Below are 18,276 nucleotides of genomic sequence, written 5' to 3' on the forward strand. Positions count from 1 at the left end.
CTGAACAAGTTCTCCATTCAGTTTTGCCTTACACCAATCCTCACACTGACTGATGCTCTCACCCAGTTTGGGGGCGCCCTACTTTAAATCTCCCAAAAGATATGGCCCTGCCCCAATTCTCCCATTTAGTGCAACACAGCACAACTCACCCATTTAGTGCTGAACTGCATTCATTCAACCATTATCTGACGCCCAGTTGCAAATTCTCACATTTCCATAAGCACTTTTCTAGTTTTTTCCATTTAGTAGTTCCTTGCAATGATTCTCCAATTTAGTGGAGACCTGCCAGAATTCTTAAATGTAGGCGTGGATACGTTGGACTAAAGGGTCTGTTTCCGTGCTGTACATCTCTAAAGCTGTAATTAGTGCTCCGCTTCCCTGCACCAATTCTCCAATTTACCAATCCTGCACTAATTCGGGAATTTCACCAACTCACCCATTGAGGTTATCCTGCCCCAGTCCTCCCACTTAGAATTTAATGGCATCTGCATGAATTCTCCAATTATTGTTGCTCTGCACCAATTCCTTCCATTTAGTTGTTCCCTGATACACATCTTCCACGTACGGGTGCCCTGCTGAATTGTTTTCATTTAGTGATGCACTGAACTGAATCTCCAATTTACCGATGCTTGCAACATTTCTTCTTTTGATTGATTCCCTGCCCCTTATTCCGAATTTAGACATGCTCTGCTCCAATTTTCTAATATATTGGCACTCACACCAGTTTCCCAATGTAATGGCACTATGTACCGAATCTCCCATTTATTGTTTCCACCAAATCTCCCATTTACTCATGTCCGTGTACTAATTCTTCCATTTGCTGATGCCCGAGTCCGATTCTACCATTTAAGGGTGCACTACTCTAATTCTCCCATTTACTGTTGCCATGCACCAATTCTCTAATTTAGCTCCACTGTGAACCGGGTCTCTCATTTACTGATGTCCCCCACCAATTCTCCAATTCAGTGTTGCTTAGCACCATTTCCCCCAATTACTGACGTCCTGAACAAGTTCACTACTCAGTTTTGCCTTACACCAATCCTCACACTGACTGATGTCCTCGCCCAGTTTAGGGGAGCCCTACTCTCAATGTCCCCAAAGGTATTTTCCTGCCTTGAACTGCTGCCATTTATTTGGTGCAGATAAACCCACAATGATGTAAGGGAGGGAGTTCCAGGATTTCCAACCAATGGCATTTGTGGGACTGAGATGTTTTTCCAAGCCAGGGTGGGGAGTGGCTTGATGTGGAATTGCCAACTGGTGGTGTTCCCGTGTATCTGATGTGCTCAGCATTCCACATGATAGTGCCGTGGGTCTGGAAGCTGCTCTGAAAGGAACCTTGGGGAATGTCTCCAGAGCATCTTGTCTATGGTACACACTGCTGCTACTGAGTGTCGGTGGTGGAGACAGGGGCTGTTTGTGGCTGTGGTGCTGAGCAAGCTGCACTGCAAGTTTATTCCACCTAATTATGGAGAACACAACTCCTCTCCATCATCATCAATCCATTTCCCAGACGGACACCCAGTGATTACACGGATCTGTTAATTGTCCCAATGACCATGAGATTGTAACCAGATTGCCCTGTTCCCTGACAATGGTCTGAGGGCCATCCCGCGACTGTTGCACTGTCTCCTGGCCATTCCATGTGTAAAAGCTGGGACTGAGCTGATGGGACACAGACTGTGTTACAGATGGTTCCACCCAGGGCACTCTCACTCACTCACTGCGTCACAATCACCGGAGTGACGCAAAGGCACAAGGGGCTGCGCGGTGACGTCACCCCAGGATGGCCGCCCGCACAGGGGAAGGGTTGACAAGGAGGAAGCGGGAGGAGGCAAGAGGTGACTCAGACCAGGGCCGTGAGGAGAGGCATAGCGGCGCCCTCTGGCGGCCGGGAGGAGGAATCAGCAGCCACAGGAGGGTGGAGCGGATTGGTGGGAAAGAAGATTGACAGGTGGGACAGGTCCTGGGGGCGGGGCTGAGCTGGAAGGTTGGAGCTGGGGTAAGGGGGGGAGGGGAATGAGGAAATTGGGGAAGTCCACACCCCCCTCCCTCCCTGTCCTCCTGTCCCTGAGGGAGATTTGGACTCAGTACCATGTGGTGGGGCTGCACATGTCATTGACACAGTGGGATCTTGCTGTGCCCTGGGTCTCCTATTGTTGTCCAAACTGTGGGGTGATGGGAAATAAAGCCCCTTTCTCAGTGAGGGGTGGGGTGGGGCAGGGGAAGCCTGGGGACTGGGATCTTGCTGTGCATGAAGACACACACAGTCGAATGGCCGGTCAGTCTCTGCACACACTCCCCGTGCCCCACCCCCACCCCCTCCAGCCCAGGACCTGGGACACAGCGAGGGGTAGGGGTGGTGAGGGAGGGTGGGGGGATTCTACACAATGGAGACACAGTGGGGCTTTTATACAGAGATGGGGGAGTATGGATAGAGGGGATAGAGTATGGATAGTTCGAGGTAGGGGGGTAAATGAAGGTGCACAGGGGGAGAAGGGCAATTAGATTGATGAAAGGGGGGAAAGTGGGTGGGGCTGTAATATTCCAGGAGGGGTGGGAAATTGTGGGTGGGGTCACAAATTAGCCAAAGGTAGGGGAGTTACAGGGGAATGAGGCAGTAAATGTAGGGGGGGAAGAGAAAAATGGGGAAGGGCCAATATCTGGTGGGGGTGTGGATTGGAAAGGTAAATAAATGGGGATGGGCTGGAAATCAACTCCGCCCCAAAGAGGGGGTGGGGGGAGAGACTGATCATGGGGGTATTGGGAATTGTGGTCAGGAATATAATGGGGGGGCAACAACATTCAGGGGGTGAAAACTTGATAGGGGGGAGGTTTACGTAAATCCTTGTATCGGGGGGTGGGAGGGGTATTGGTGCCTGGGATCTTGCTGTGCAGTGAGACAGTCCCTGAAAAGGTCAGTGAGTGTCTGCACGTGCTCACTGTGTCCCCCCACCATAAAGGGGTGGGTGGGGAGGCAGGAACAAGGGGGGAGGGAGGACAGAGGGAGGACGGAGGGGCGTTTCTATGTCTCTCTCACTCTTTTCTACCCCCCTTCTCTCCCTCTCTTCTTTCTCACCTGCCCCTCCTCCTCTCCTCCCCACTCCTTCCTCCCACTCTTCTCTGTTTTCTCCTCCATCACCCTTGCCTTCCCCTCTCCTTCCCTACCCCCTCTCCTTCCCTAGCACTCGCCTTCCCCTCTACTTGCCCCTTCCCCCTCTCCTTCCCCCCATTCCCCTCTCTTCTTCCCCCATTCTCCATCTCCTTCCCCATCCCCTCATTCCCCCTCTCCTTCCCCACCTCTGCCCCCTCCACGTTCTCCTTCCCCACCTCTGCCCCCTCCACCCTCTCCTTCCCCTCTCCTCCTTCACCCCCTCCTTCCTCCTCCTCTCCTTCCACCCTCTCCTTCCCCACTTCATTTCCCTCCCCTCCTACCAGCCTCTCCGTCACCCCTTCCATCCCTCTCCTTCCAAACCTCTCCTCTCCTCCCCCTCCATCCCCCACTCTTCTCTCTCTCTGCTTCTCCCCTCCATCTCCCTTACTTTTTCCCCTTTCCTTCCCTGCCAATCGCTTCCCCCCACACTCTGCCTCTCCTCCCACCCTCTCCTCCCCCTCTCAAACCCCCCTCTCCTTCACCCCCTTCCCCCCTCATTCACCCCTTCCCCCTCTCCTTCAACCCCCATTCTTTCCCCCCTTACCCCCACTGCTCCCCCTCCTTCCTCTCCCTGCCCCTTCACCCCCTTCCTTCCCCTCTCCTCCGCCCCCTCCTCCCATCCTCTCCTCCGGCCCCTCCTCCCACCTTCCTCTCCCAACTCTCCTTCAACCTTCTCTTCCGCCATCTCGTTCCGCCATCTCCTCCCACCCTCTCGTTCCCACTCTTCTTCCTCCCTCTCTCCTCCCCCTCCTTCAAACCCCCCTCTCCTTCTCCCTTCCTTTTCGCCCTCCCCTTTTCCCTACTCTCCTTCCAACCCTACTCCCCCTTCCCGCCACTCTCCTCCTCCCCGCTCCTTGTCCCCTCTACTTACCCACCTCTCCTTCACCCATTCCACCCTTCTCCTTCCCCTTCTCCTTCCCCCTTCGCCCTTCGCCCTTCTCCTTCCACCTATCCTCCCCCACTTCCCCAACTCTCATTCCCCCACCTCACCTTCTCCCTTCACCCTCTTCTTCCCCCTCCCCATCTCCTCCTCTCCTTCCCCAATCTCTCCTTCACCCCGCATACTCCCCCTCCTCTACTTCCTCCCCTCCCTCATTTCCCCCTCTCCTCCACCCCTCCTCCTTCCCCCTCCTACCACCTTCTCCTTCCACCCCTCACCTTTCTCTCCCCTACCTTCCCACATCTCCTTTCCGTTCCCCAATTCTCCACGTCACCTTCCCCCCACCTCCCCTCATTCCCCCTCTCCTTCAATCCTCTCCTTTCCCTCTCCCCTCTCCTCCCCTTTGCCTCCCCCTCATTCCCTTGCTCATTCACCCCAATCCTCCCCCTCTCCTTCACCCCCTCCTCCCCCCTCCTTCACCTCTCTCCTCCCCCACCACGCTTTCCTTCCTCCCTCCCTCCCCCACGTCTCCTTCCCCCACTCCCTCCCCCTCCCTCATTCCCCCACTCCTCCACCCCTCCTTCCCCTCTCCTACCCCTTCTCCTTCCATCCCTCTCCCTCCCCCCCTTCCCTTCCCACATCTCCTTCCCGTCCCCTCCTTCCCCCACTCCATTCCCCCATACCACTCCCCCACCCTCCTTTCCTCCCCTTTCCTGTTGCGGGACTGTTGTATGGGAGAAGTGTTCACATTTTTGGATCATTGGGATCTACTTCGGGGTAGAAGTGACCTGTACAAGAAGGATGGATTACACCTAAATTGGAAGGGGTCTAATGTACTGGCAGGGAGATTTGCTGGAGCTGCTCAGGAGGATCTAAACTAGTAAGGTGGTGTGACCCAGGGAGATAGTGAGGAAAGATATCAATCTGAGACTGGGACAGTTACGTACAGAAGCGAGTCAAACAGTCAGGGCAGGCAGGGACAAGGTAGGACTAATAAATAAAACTGCATTTATTCCAATGCAAGGGGCCTAACATGGAAGACAGATGAACTCAGCGCACGGTTAGGAACATGGGACTGTGAAAAAAAAAACAATGTACAGCTCAGGAACAGGCCCTTCTGCCCTCCAAGCCTGAGCTGATCCAAATCTACTGTCTAAACCTGTCGTCCAATTCCTGAGTATCTGTATCCCTCTGCTCCCCACCTACTCATGCATCTGTCCAGACACATCTTAAATGAATCTACCGTGCCTGTCTCTACCATCTCTGCTGGCAACACGTTCCAAACGCCCACCACCCTCTGTGTGAAGTACTTGCCGCGTGTATCCCCCTTAAACTTTCCACCTCTCACCTTGAAAGCATGACCTCTCCTTATTGAATCCTTCACCTCTGGGAAAAAGCTTATCTCTATCCACCCTGTCTATACCCTTCATGATTTCATAAACCTCAATCACGGCCCCCCTTAAACTCCCTTTTTCTAATGAAAACAATCCTAACCTACTCAACCTCTCTTCATAGCCAGCACCTTCCATACCAGGCAACCTCCTCGTAAACCTTCTCTGCACCCTCTCCAAAGCGTCCACACCCTTTTGGGAATGTGGTGACCAGGACTGTACACAGTATTCTAAATATGGCCGAACCAATGTCTTGTACAATTTTAGCATGACTTGCCAGCTCTTATACTCAATACCCCGTCCAATGAAGGCAAGCAGATGATATGCCTTCTTGACCACTCTATCCGCCTGTGCAGCAACCTTCAGGGTACAATGGACCTGCACTCCCAGATCTCTCTGCCCATCAACTTTTCCCAAGGGTCCTCTGTTCATTGTATAATTCGCTCTCGAATTAGTCTTGCCCAAAATGCATCACCTCACTTTTGTGAGATATCATAGCAATTATAGAAACATGGCTCAGAGATGGGCAGGACTGGCAGCTTAATGTCCCAGGATACAAATGCTACAGGAAGGATAGAAAGGGAGGCAATAGAGGAGGGGGAGTGGTGTTTCTGATAAGGGATAGCATTACAGCTGTGCTGAGGGAGGATTTTCCTGGAATTACAGCCAGGGACGTTATTTGGGTGGAACTGAGAAATAAGAAAGGGATGATCACCTTATTGGGATTGTATTATAGACCCCCTAATAGTCAGAGGGGAATTGAGAAACAAATTTGTTAGGGGATCTCAGCTATCTGTAAGAATAATAGGGTGGTTATGGTCAGGGATTTTAACTTTCCAAACATAGGCTTTCACTTCCATAGTGTTAAAGGTTTAGATGGAGAGGAATTTGTTAAGTGTGTACAAGACAATTTTCTTATTCAGTATGTGGATGTACCTACTAGAGAAGGTGCAAATCTTGACCTCCTCTTGGGAAATAAGGCAGGGCAGGTAACTGAGGTGTCAGTGGGGGTGCACTTTGGGGGCAGCGACCATAATTCTATTAGATTTAAAATAGTGATGGAAAAGGATAGACCAGATCTAAAAGTTAAAGTTCTAAATTGGAGAAAGGCCAATTTTGACGGTATTAGGCAAGAATTTTCAAAAGCTAATTGGGGGCAGATGTTCGCAGATAAAGGGACAGCTGGAAAATGGGAAGCCTTCAGAAGTGAGATAATAAGAGTCCAGAGAAAGTATATTTCTGTTAGGGTGAAAGAAAAGGTTGAGCTGAAAATGTGTTGCTGGAAAAGCGCAGCAGGTCAGGCAGCATCCAGGGAACAGGAGAATCGACGTTTCGGGCATAAGCCCTTCTTCAGGAATGAGGAAAGTGTGTCCAGCAGGCTAAGATAAAAGGTAGGGAGGAGGGACTTGGGGGAGGGGCATCAGAAATGTGATAGGTGGAAAGAGGTCAAGGTGAGGGTGAAAGGTCAGACTGGGGTGGGGGCAGAGAGGTCAGGAAGAAGATTTCAGGTTAGGAAGACGGTGCTGAATTCGATGGATTTGACTGAGACAAGGTGGGGGGAGGGGAAATGAGGAAACTGGTGAAATCCGAGTTCATCCCTTGTGGTTGGAGGGTTCCTAGGCGGAAGATGAGGCGCTCTTCCTCCAACCGTCGTGTTGTTGTGGTCTGGCGATGGAGGAGTCCAAAGACCTGCATATCCTTGGTGGAGTGGGAGGGGGAGTTGAAGTGTTGAGCCACAGGGTGGTTGAGTTGGTTGGTCCGGGTGTCCCAGAGGTGTTCTCTGAAACGCTCCGCAAGTAGCCGGCCTGTCTCCCCAATATAGAGGAGGCCACATCGGGTGCAGAGGATGCAATAGATGATATGTGTGGAGGTGCAGGCTAATCTGTGGCGGATATGGAAGTTTCCTTTGTGGCCTTGGAGGGAGGTGAGGGGGGAGGTGTGGGCGCAAGTCTTGCACCTCCTGCGGTTGCAGGGGAAGGTGCCGGGAGTGGAGGTTGGGTTGGTGGGGGGTGTGGATCTGACGAGGGAGTCATGGAGGGAGTGGTCTTTACGGAATGCTGATAGGGGAGGGGAGGGAAATATATTTTTGGTGGTGGGGTCCGTTTGGAGGTGGCGGAAATGACGGCGGATGATACGCTGTACATGGAGATTGGTGGGGTGGTAGGTGAGGACCAGTGGGGTTCTGTCCTGGTGGCGGTTGGAGGGGCGGGGCTCAAGGGCGGAGGAGCGGGAAGTGGAAGAGATGCGGTGGAGGGCATCGTCGACCACGTCGGGGGGGAAATTGCGGTTCTTGAAGAAGGAGGCCATCTGAGTTGTACATTTTTGGAACTGGTCCTCCTGGGAGCAGATGCGGCGGAGACGAAGGAATTGGGAGAATGGGATGGCGTTTTTACAGGGGGCAGGGTGGGAGGAGGTGTAGTCCAGGTAGCTGTGGGAGTCGGTCGGTTTGTAGTAGATGTCCGTGTTGATCCGGTCGCCTGAGATAGAAATAGAAAGGTCGAGGAAGGGGAGGGAGGGATCTGAGACTGTCCAGGTGAATTTGAGGTCGGGGTGGAAGGTGTTGGTGAAGTGGATGAACTGTTCAACCACCTCGTGGGAGCACGAGGCGGCGCCGATACAGTCATCGATGTAGGGGAGAACAAGGTGGGGGGTGGGGCCAGTGTAGTTGCGGAAGATGGACTGTTCCACATCCAGGGATTAGGCTCTGGAACACAGTGCCTGAGAGTGTGGGTTAGGCCGGATTAATCCAGGGGTTAGGGTCTGGAAAACAGCGCCTGAGAGTGTGGGATAGGGCAGATTCATCCAGGGATTATGTCTGGAACACAGTGCCAGAGAGTATGGTGGTGGTCGGTTTAATGCTGGAGTTAGGGTCTGGAACACAGTGTCTGAGAGTGAGGGAAGGCCGGATTAATTCAGGGGTTAGGGTCTGGAACACAGTGTCTGAGAATGTAGGTTGGGCCGGATTCATCCAGGGGTTAGGGTTTGGAACACAGTGTCTGAGGATGTGGGTTTGGCTGGATTAATCGAAGGCTTAGGGTCTGGAACACAGTGCCTGACAGTGTGGGATTGGCTGGATTAATCCAGGTGTTAGGGTCTGGAATACAGTGCCTGAGAGTGTGGGATAGGCCGGATTAATCCAGGGGTTAGGGACTGCCATACAGTGTCTGAGAATGTGGGTTAGGCCGGATTAATCCAGGGGTTAGGCTCTGGAACACAGTGCCTGAGAGTGTGCGGGAGGCTGAATTAATTCAGGTATGAGGGTCTGGAACGCAGTGCCTGAGAGTGTGGGATAGGCCGGATTAATCCATGGGTTAGGTTCTGGAACACACTGCCTGAGAATGTGGGGGAGGCTGGATAAATCCAGGGGTTAGTGTGAGGAACAAAGTGCCTGAGAGCATGGGATAGACCAGATTAATTCAAGGATTTATGGTCTGGAACACAGTGCCTGAGAGAGTGGGATAAACCGGATTAATCCAGGGGTTAGGGCCTGGAACACAGTGTCTGAGAATATGGGTTAGGCCGGATTAATCCAGGGGTTAGGCTCTGGAACACCGTGCCTGAGAGTGTGGGGGAGGCTGAATTAATTCAGGTATGAGGGTCTGGAACACAGTGCCTGAAAGTGTGGGATAGGCCGGATTAATCCACGGTTAGGTTCTGGAACACACTGCCTGAGAATGTGGGGGAGGCTGGATTAATTCAGGGTTAAGAATCTGTAAAACAGTGTCTGAGTGTGTGGGATTGGCTGGATTAATCCAGGTATTAGGGTCTGGAACACAGTGCCTGAGAGTGTGGGGTAGGCCAGGTCAATCCATGGGTTAGTGTCTGGAACACAGTGCCTGATAGTTTGGGATAGGCCGGATTAATCCAGAGGTTAGGGTCTGGAACACAGTGCCTGTGTGCGTGGGATAGGCCGGAATAATCCAGGGGTTAGGGTCTGGAACACAGTGTCTGAGACTGTGGGATAGGCCGGGTCAATCCAGGGGTTAGTGCCTGGAATGCAGTGCCTGAGAGTGCGGGATAGGGCGGATTAATTCAGGTGTTAGGATCTGGAACACAGTGTCTGAGAATGTGGGTTAGGCGGATTAATCCAGGGGTTAGGCTCTGGAACACAGTGCCTGAGAGTGTGCGGGAGGCCGAATTAATTCAGGTGTTAGGGTCTGGAACACAGTGCCTGAGAGATTGGGATAGGCCGGATTAATCCAGGGGTTAGGGTCTAGAAAACAGTGCCTGAGAGTGTGGGATATCCCAGAATATTCCAGGTGTTAGGGTCTGGAACACAGTGTCTGAGACTGTGGGATAGGCCGGTTCAATCCAGGTGTTAGGGTCTGGAACACAGTGTCTGAGAGTGTGGGATAGGGCGGATTAATCCAGTGGTTCGGTTCTGGAATACAGTGTCTGAGAGTGTACAATAGGCCGGGTCAATCCAGGGTTTATTGTCGGGAATACAGTGTCTGAGAGAATGGTAATGGTCGGTTTAATCCAGGGGTTAGTGTCTGGAACACAGTGTCTGAGAGTATGGGGGTGGCTGAATTAATCCAGGGGTTAGGGTCTGGAACACAGTGCCTGAGAGTGCGGGATAGGTCGGATTAATCCAGGGGTTAGAATCTGGAACACAGTGTCAGAGAGTGTGGGATAGGCTGAATTAATCCAGGGTTTAGGGTCTGTAAAAGAGTGTCTGAGGGTGTGGATTTGGCTGTATTAATAGAAGGCTTAGTGTCGGGAATACAGTGCCTGAGAGTGTGAGATTGGCCGGATTAATCCAGGGGTTATGGTCTGGAAAACAGTACCTGAGTGTGTGGGATAGGCCAGATTAGTCCAGAGGTTAGGGTCTGGAACACAGTACCTGAGAGTGTGGGAGAGGTGGGAATAATCCGGGGGAAGGATCTGTAACACAGTGTCTGAGAGTGTTCGGGAGTCCGAGTCAATCCAGGGTTAAGGGTCTGGAACACAGTTCCTGAGAATTTGGGATAGGCCGGATTAATCCAGGGGTTAGTGTCTGGAACACAGTGCCTAGGATTGTGGGATAGGCTGGATTAATCCAGGGGTTAGTGTCTGGAACAGAGTGTCTGAGAGTGTGGGATAGGCCGGATTCATCTAGGGGTAGGGTCTGGGACACAGTGTCTGAGAGTGTGGGATAGGCCGGATTAATCCAGAGGTTAGGGTCTGGAACACAGTATCTGAGGATGTGGGATAGGCCGGATTAATCCACGGGTCAGGGTCTGGAACACAGTGTCTGAGAGTGTGGGATTCGCTGGATTAATCCAGGGGTTACGTTCTGGAACATAGTGTCTGAGAGTATGGAATAGGGTGGATTAATCCAGGGGTTTTGGTCTGGAATGCAGTTTCTGAGAGTGTGGGATAGGCCAGATTAATACAGGGTTTAGGGTCTGAAACAGAGTGGCTGAGAGTCAGGGATAGGCCAGATTAATCCAGGGGTTATGGCCTGGAACACAGTGCCTGAGAGTGTGGGGGAGACTGGATTAATTCAGGTGTTAGGTTGTGGAACAAAGTGCCTGAGAGTGTGGGATAGACCAGATTAATCCAGGGGTTAGGGTCTGGAACACAGTGCCTGAGAGTGTGGGATAGGCAGTATTAATCCAGGGATTAGTGTCTGGAACACAGTGCCTGAGAGTGTGGGATTCGCTGGATTAATCCAGGGGTAAGGATCTGAAACACAGTGCCAGAGAGTGTGCAGGGAGCTGAATTAATTCAGGTATGAGAGTCTGGAACACAGGGTCTGAGAGATTGGGATAGGCCGGATTAATCCAGGGGTTAGGCTCTGGAACACAGTGTCTGAGAATGTGGGTTAGGCCGGATTAATCCAAGGGTTAGGGTCTGGAACACAGTGTCTGAGAATGTGGGTTAGGCCTGATAAATCCAGGGGATAGGGTCTGGAACGCAGTGCCTGAGAGTGTGGGATAGGCCGGATTAATCCACGGGTTAGGTTCTGGAACACAGTGCCTGAGAATGTGGGGGAGACTGGATTAATCCAGGTGTTAGGTTGTGGAACAAAGTGCCCCGAGAGTGTGGGATAGACCAGATTAATTCAAGGATTTAGGGTCTGGAACACAGTGCCTGAGAGAGTGGGATAGGCCGGATTAATCCAGGGGTTAGAGTCTGGAACACAGTGTCGGAGAGTGTGGGAGAGGCTGAAATAATCCAGGGTTTAGTGTCTGTAAAACAGTGTCTGAGGGTGTGGGTTTGGCTGGATTAATCCAGGTGTTAGGGTCTGGAACACAGTGCCTGAGTTTGTAATAGGCCGGATTAATCCAGGGGTGACGTTCTGGAACACAGTGCCTGAGAGTGTGGGATTGGCCGGATTAATCCGGGGTTTAGGGTCTGGAAAACAGTGCCTGAGAGTGTGGGATAGGCAGGATTAATCCAGGGGTTAGGGTCTGGAACACAGGGTCTGAGAATGTAGGTTAGGCCAGATTCATCTAGGGGTTAGGGTCTGGAACACAGTGTCTGAGAGAGTGGGTTAGGCCTGATTAATCCAGGGGTTAGGATCTGGAACACAGTGCCTGAGAATGTGGGATAGGCTGGATTAATCCAGGGGTTAGTGTCTGGAACACAGTGCCTGAGAGTGTGGGATTCGCTGGATTAATCCAGGGGTTACGATCTGGAACACAGTGCCTGAGAGTGTGGGGTAGTCCCGGTTTATCCAGGGGTTAGTGTCTGGGAAACAGTGTCTGAGAGTATGGAATAGGGCGGATTAATCCAGGGGTTTTGGTCTGGAACACAGTTTCTGAGAGTGTGGGATAGGCCAGATTAATGCAGGGTTTTAGGTCTGAAACAGAGTGGCTGAGAGTCAGGGATAGGCCAGATTAATCCAGGGGTTATGGCCTGGAACACAGTGCCTGAGAGAGTGGGATAGGCCAGATTAATCCAGGGGTTAGGGTCTGCAACACAGTGTCTGAGAATGTGGGTTAGGCCGGATTAATCCAAGGGTTAGGGTCTGGAACACAGTGCCAGAGAGTGTGCGGGAGACTGAATTAATTGAGGTATGAGGGTCTGGAACACAGTGCCTGAGAGATTGGGATAGGCCGGATTAATCCAGGGGTTAGGGTCTGCAACACAGTGTCTGAGAATGTGGGTTAGGCCGGATTAATCCAAGGGTTAGGGTCTGGAACACAGTGTCTGAGAATGTGGGTTAGGCCTGATTCATCCAGGGGATAGGGTCTGGAACGCAGTGCCTGAGAGTGTGGGATAGGCCGGATTAATCCACGTGTTAGGTTCTGGAACACACTGCCTGAGAATGTGGGGAAGACTGGATTAATCCAGGGGTTAGGTTGTGGAACAAATTGCCTGAGAGCGTGGGATAGACCAGATTAATTCAAGGATTTAGGGTCTGGAACACAGTGCCTGAGAGAGTGGGATAAACCAGATTAATCCAGGGGTTAGAGTCTGGAACACAGTGCCTGAGAGTGTGGGATAGGCTGACATAATCCAGGGTTTAGTGTCTGTAAAACAGTGTCTGAGGGTGTGGGTTTGGCTGGATTAATCCAGGTGTTAGGGTCTGGAACACAGTGCCTGAGAGTGTGGGATTGGCCAGATTAATCAAGGGGTTAGGGTCTGGAAAACAGTGTCTGAGAGTGTGGGATAGGCAGGATTAATCCAGGGGTTAGGGTCTGGAACACAGGGTCTGAGAATGTGGGTTAGGCCGGATTCATCGAGGGGTTAGGATCTGGAACACAGTGCCTGAGAGTGTGGGGAGGCTGGGTAAATCCAGGGGTTACGGTCTGGAAGACAGTGCCTGAATGCGTGGGATAGGCTGGAATAATCCAGGGGTTAGGGGCTGGAACACAGTGTCTGAGAGTGTGGGATAGGGCGGATTTATCCAGGGGTTTTGGTCTGAACTACAGTTTCTGAGAGTGTGTGATACGCCAGATGAATGCAGGGTTTAGGGTCTGACACAGAGTGCCTGAGAGTCAGGGATAGGCCAGATTAATCCAGGGGTTAGGGTCTGGAACACAGTGACTGAGAGTTTGGGATAGGCCGGATTAATCCAGACGTTAGGGTCTGGAACACAGTGTCTGAGAATGTGGGTTAGGCGAGATTAATCCAGGGGTTAGGGTCTGGAACACAGTGCCTGAGAGTGTGGGGGAAGCCCGATTAATCCAGGGGTTAAGGTCTGGAACGCAGTGCCTGAGAGTGTGAGATAGGCCGGGTCAATCCATGGGTTAGGGTCTGGAACGCAGTACCCATGAGTGTTTGTAAGGCCGCGTTAATCCAGTGGTTATGGTCTGGATCATAGTGGCTGAGAGTGCAGGGTAGGACTCTGTAATATAGAGGTTAGGGTCTGCAGCACCGTGCCGAAGAGAGTGGGATAGGCTGGTTTAATCCGGGGTTAGGGTGTGGAAGACAGAGTCTGAGAGTGATGGATTGGTCGGATTAATCCAGAAGTTAGGGTCTGGAACACAGTGCCTGAGTGCGTGGGATAGGCCGGAATAATCCAGGTGTTAGTGTCTGGAAAACAGTGTTTGAGAGTTTGGGATAGGCCGGATTTATCCAGGGGTAAGAGTCTGGAAAACAGTGCCTGAGAGTGTGGGATAGGCCGGATTCATACAGAGGTTATGGTCTGGAACACAGTGTCTGAGAATGTGGGTTAGGCTGGACTAATACAGGAGTTAGGGTCTGGAACACAGTGTCTGAGAATGTGGGTTAGGCGGGATTAATCCAGGGGTTAGGGTCTGGAACACAGTGCCTGAGAGTGTGGGGGAAGCCCGATTAATCCAGGGGTTAGGGTCTGGAACACAGTGCCTGAGAGTGTGGGATATGTGGGAATAATCCAGGGGTTAGGGTATGGAATTCGGTGCCTTTGAGTGTGGGATATGCCGGATTAATCCAGGCATTAGGTTCTGGAATACAGTGCCTGAGAGTTTTGGGAGGTCGGGTCATTCCAGGGGACAGGGTCTGGAACGCAGTGCCTGAGAGTGTGAGATAGGCCGGGTCAATCCAGGGGTTAGGGTCTGGAACGCAGTACCCATGAGTGTGGGTAAGGCCGCATTAATCCAGTGGTTATGGTCTGGATCATCGTGCCTGAGAGTGCAGGGTAGGACTCTGTAATATAGAGGTTAGGGTCTGGAGCACTGTGCCTAAGAGAGTGGGATAGGCTGGTTTAATCCGGGGTGAGGGTGTGGAAGACAGAGTCTGAGAGTGATGGATTGGTCGGATTAATCCAGGGGTTAGTGTCTGGAACACAGTGTCTGAGAGTGTGGGATAGGCCGGATTAATCCAGGGGTTAGGCTCTTGAACACAGTGTCTGAGAGTGTGGGATAGGCCGGATTAATCCAGACGTTAGGGTCTGGAACACAGTGTCTGAGAATGTGGGTTAGGCGGGATTAATCCAGGGGTTAGGGTCTGGAACACAGTGCCTGAGAGTGTGGGGGAAGCCCGATTAATCCAGGGGTTAGGGTCTGGAACACAGTGTCTGAGAGTGTGGGATAGGCCGGATTAATCCAGACGTTAGGGTCTGGAACACAGTGTCTGAGAGTGTGGGATAGGCCGGATTAATCCAGGGGTTAGGCTCTTGAACACAGTGTCTGAGAGTGTGGGATAGGCTGAAATAATCCAGGGTTTAGTGTCTGTAAAACAGTGTCTGAGAATGTGGGTTAGGCCGGATTAATCCAGGGGTTAGTGTCTGGAACACAGTGCCTGAGAGTGTGGGATTGGCCAGATTAATCAAGGGGTTAGGGTCTGGAAAACAGTGTCTGAGAATGTGGGTTAGGCCGGATTCATCGAGGGGTTAGGATCTGGAACACAGTGCCTGAGAGTGTGGGGAGGCTGGGTAAATCCAGGGATTAGGGTCTGGAACACAGTGCCTGAGTGCGTGGGATAGGCTGGAATAATCCAAGGGTTAGGGCTTGGAACACAGTGCCTGAGAGTGTGCGGGAGGCTGAATTAATTTGGTATGAGGGTCTGGAACACAGTGCCTTAGAGATTGGGATAGGCTGGATTAATCCAGGGGTGAGGGTCTGGAACACAGTGCCTGAGAGTGTGGGATAGGCCGGATTAATCCACGGGTTAGGTTCTGGAACACTGCCTGAAAATGTCGGGGAGGCTGGATTAATCCAGGGGTTAGGGTGTGGAACAAAGTGCCTGAGAGCGTGGGATAGACTAGATTAATTCAAGGATTTAGTGTCGGGAACACAGTGCCTGAGAGAGTGGGATAGGCCGGATTAATCCAGGGGTTATGATCTGGAACACAGTGTCTGAGAGTGTGGAATAGGCCGGATTAATCCAGAGGTTAGGGTCTCGAACACAGTGCCTGAGAGTGTGGGATAGGTGGGAATAATCTAGGGGTTAGGGTATGGAATTCAGTGCCTTTGAGTGTGGGACAAGCTGGATTAATCCAGGGGTTAGGGTCTGGAATACAATACCTGAGAGTGTGGGGAAGGCAAGGTTAATCCAGGTGTTAGGGTCTGGAACACAGTGCCTGAGAGTATGGGATAGGTGTGAATAATCCAGGGGTTAGGGTCTGGAACACAGTGCCTGAGAGTGTGCTGGTGTCAGAATTAATTCAGGTGTTAGGGTCTGGAACACAGTGCCTTAGAGATTGGGATGGGCCGGATTAATCCAGGGGTTAGTGTCTGGAAAACAGTGCCTGAGAATATGGGATAGGCTGGATTCATCCAGGTATTATGTCTGGAACACAGTGCCCGAGAGTGTGGGGAGGCCGGATTAATCCAGGGGTTAGGGTCTGGAACACAGTGCCTGAGAGTGTGGGAAAAGGTGTGAATTATCCAGGGGTTAGGGTCTGGAACACAGTGTCTGAGAGTGTGGAATAGGCCGGTCAATCCAGGGGTTAGTGTCTGGAACGCAGTTCCTGAGAGTGCGGGATATGGCAGATTAATCCAGGGGTTTTGGTCTGGAATACAGTTTCTGAGAGTGTGGGATGGGCCAGATTAATGCAAGGTTTATGGTCTGAAAGAGAGTGCCTGAGAGTCAGGGACAGGCCAGATTAATCCAGGGGTTATGGCCTGGAACACAGTGCCTGAGAGAGTGGGATAGGCTAGATTAATCCAGGGGTTAGGGTCTGGAACACAGTGCCTGAGAGTGTGGGATTGGCCGGGTCAATCCAGGGTTTAGTGTCTGGAACACAGTGTCTGAGAGTGTGGGATTGGCCGGGTCAATCCAGGGTTTAGTGTCTCGAACACAGTGCCTGGTAGTCTGGGATAGGCCGGATTAATCCAGGGGTTAGGGTCTGGAACACAGTGCCTGAGAGCGTGGGGTAAACCCAGTTAATCCAGGGGTTAGTGTCTGGAATACAGTGTCTGAGAGTGTGGGATAGGCCGGAATAATCCAGGGGTTAGGGTCTGGAACACAGTGCCTGAGAGAGTGGGATAGGCCGGATTAATCCGTTGGTTAGGGTCTGGAACACAGTGCCTGTGAGTGTGGGATAGGCCGGATTCATACAGAGGTTATGGTCTGGAACACAGTTTCTGAGAATGTGGGTGAGGCTGGACTAATCCAGGAGTTAGGGTCTGGAACACAGTGTCTGAGAATGTGGGTTAGGCGGAATTAATCCAGGGGTTAGGGTCTGGAACACAGTGCCTGAGAGTGTGGGGGAAGCCCGATTAATCCAGGGGTTAGGGTCTGGAACACAGTGCCTGAGAGTGTGGGGGAAGCCCGATTAATCCAGGGGTTAGGGTCTTGAACGCAGTGCCTGAGAGTGTGAGATAGGCCGGGTAAATCCATGGGTTAGGGTCTGGAACGCAGTACCCATGCGTGTTTGTAAGGCCGCGTTAATCCAGTGGTTATGGTCTGGATCATAGTGCCTTAGAGTGCAGGGTAGGGCTCTGTAATATAGAGGTTAGGGTCTGCAGCACCGTGCCGAAGAGAGTGGGATAGGCTGGTTTAATCCGGGGTTAGGGTGTGGAAGACAGAGTCTGAGAGTGATGGATTGGTCGGATTAATCCAGAAGTTAGGGTCTGGAACACAGTGCCTGAGTGCGCGGGATAGGCCGGAATAATCCAGGGGTTAGGGTTTGGAACACAGTGTCTGAGAGTGTGGGATTGGCCAGATTAATCAAGGGGTTAGGGTCTGGAAAACAGTGTCTGAGAGTGTGGGATAGGCAGGATTAATCCAGGGGTTAGGGTCTGGAACACAGGGTCTGAGAATGTGGGTTAGGCCGGATTCATCGAGGGGTTAGGATCTGGAACACAGTGCCTGAGAGTGTGGGGAGGCTGGGTAAATCCAGGGTTTAGGGTCTGGAACACAGTGCCTGAGTGCGTGGGATAGGCTGGAATAATCCAGGGGTTAGGGGCTGGAACACAGTGTCTGAGAGTGTCAGATAGGGCGGATTTATCCAGGGGTTTTGGTCTGAACTACAGTTTCTGAGAGTGTGTGATACGCCAGATGAATGCAGGGTTTAGGGACTGACACAGAGTGCCCGAGAGTCAGGGATAGGCCAGATTAATCCAGGGGTTAGGGTCTGGAACACAGTGACTGAGAGTTTGGGGAGGTCGGGTCATTCCAGGGGATAGGGTCTGGAACACAGTGCCAGAAAGAGTGGGGGAGGCCGGATTTATCCAGGGGTTAGGGTCTGCAACACAGTGTCTGAGAATGTTGGTAAGGCCAGATTAATCCAGCAGTAAGGGTCTGGAACACAGTGCCTGAGTGCGTAGGATAGTCCGGAATAGTCCAGGTGTTAGGGTCTGGAAAACAGTGTCTGAGAGTGTGGGATAGGCTGGATTAATCCAGACGTTAGGGTCTGGAACACAGTGTCTGAGAATGTGGGTTAGGCGGAATTAATCCAGGGGTTAGAGTCTGGAACACAGTGCCTGAGAGTGTGGGGGAAGCCCGATTAATCCAGGGGTTAGGGTCTGGAATGCAGTGCCTGAGAGTGTGAG

This window comes from Chiloscyllium plagiosum, unplaced genomic scaffold (genome assembly GCF_037043375.1).
Source record: "Chiloscyllium plagiosum isolate Xiang-an unplaced genomic scaffold, Cpla_swu_hap1 HiC_scaffold_43, whole genome shotgun sequence".
Classification (NCBI taxonomy): domain Eukaryota; kingdom Metazoa; phylum Chordata; class Chondrichthyes; order Orectolobiformes; family Hemiscylliidae; genus Chiloscyllium; species Chiloscyllium plagiosum.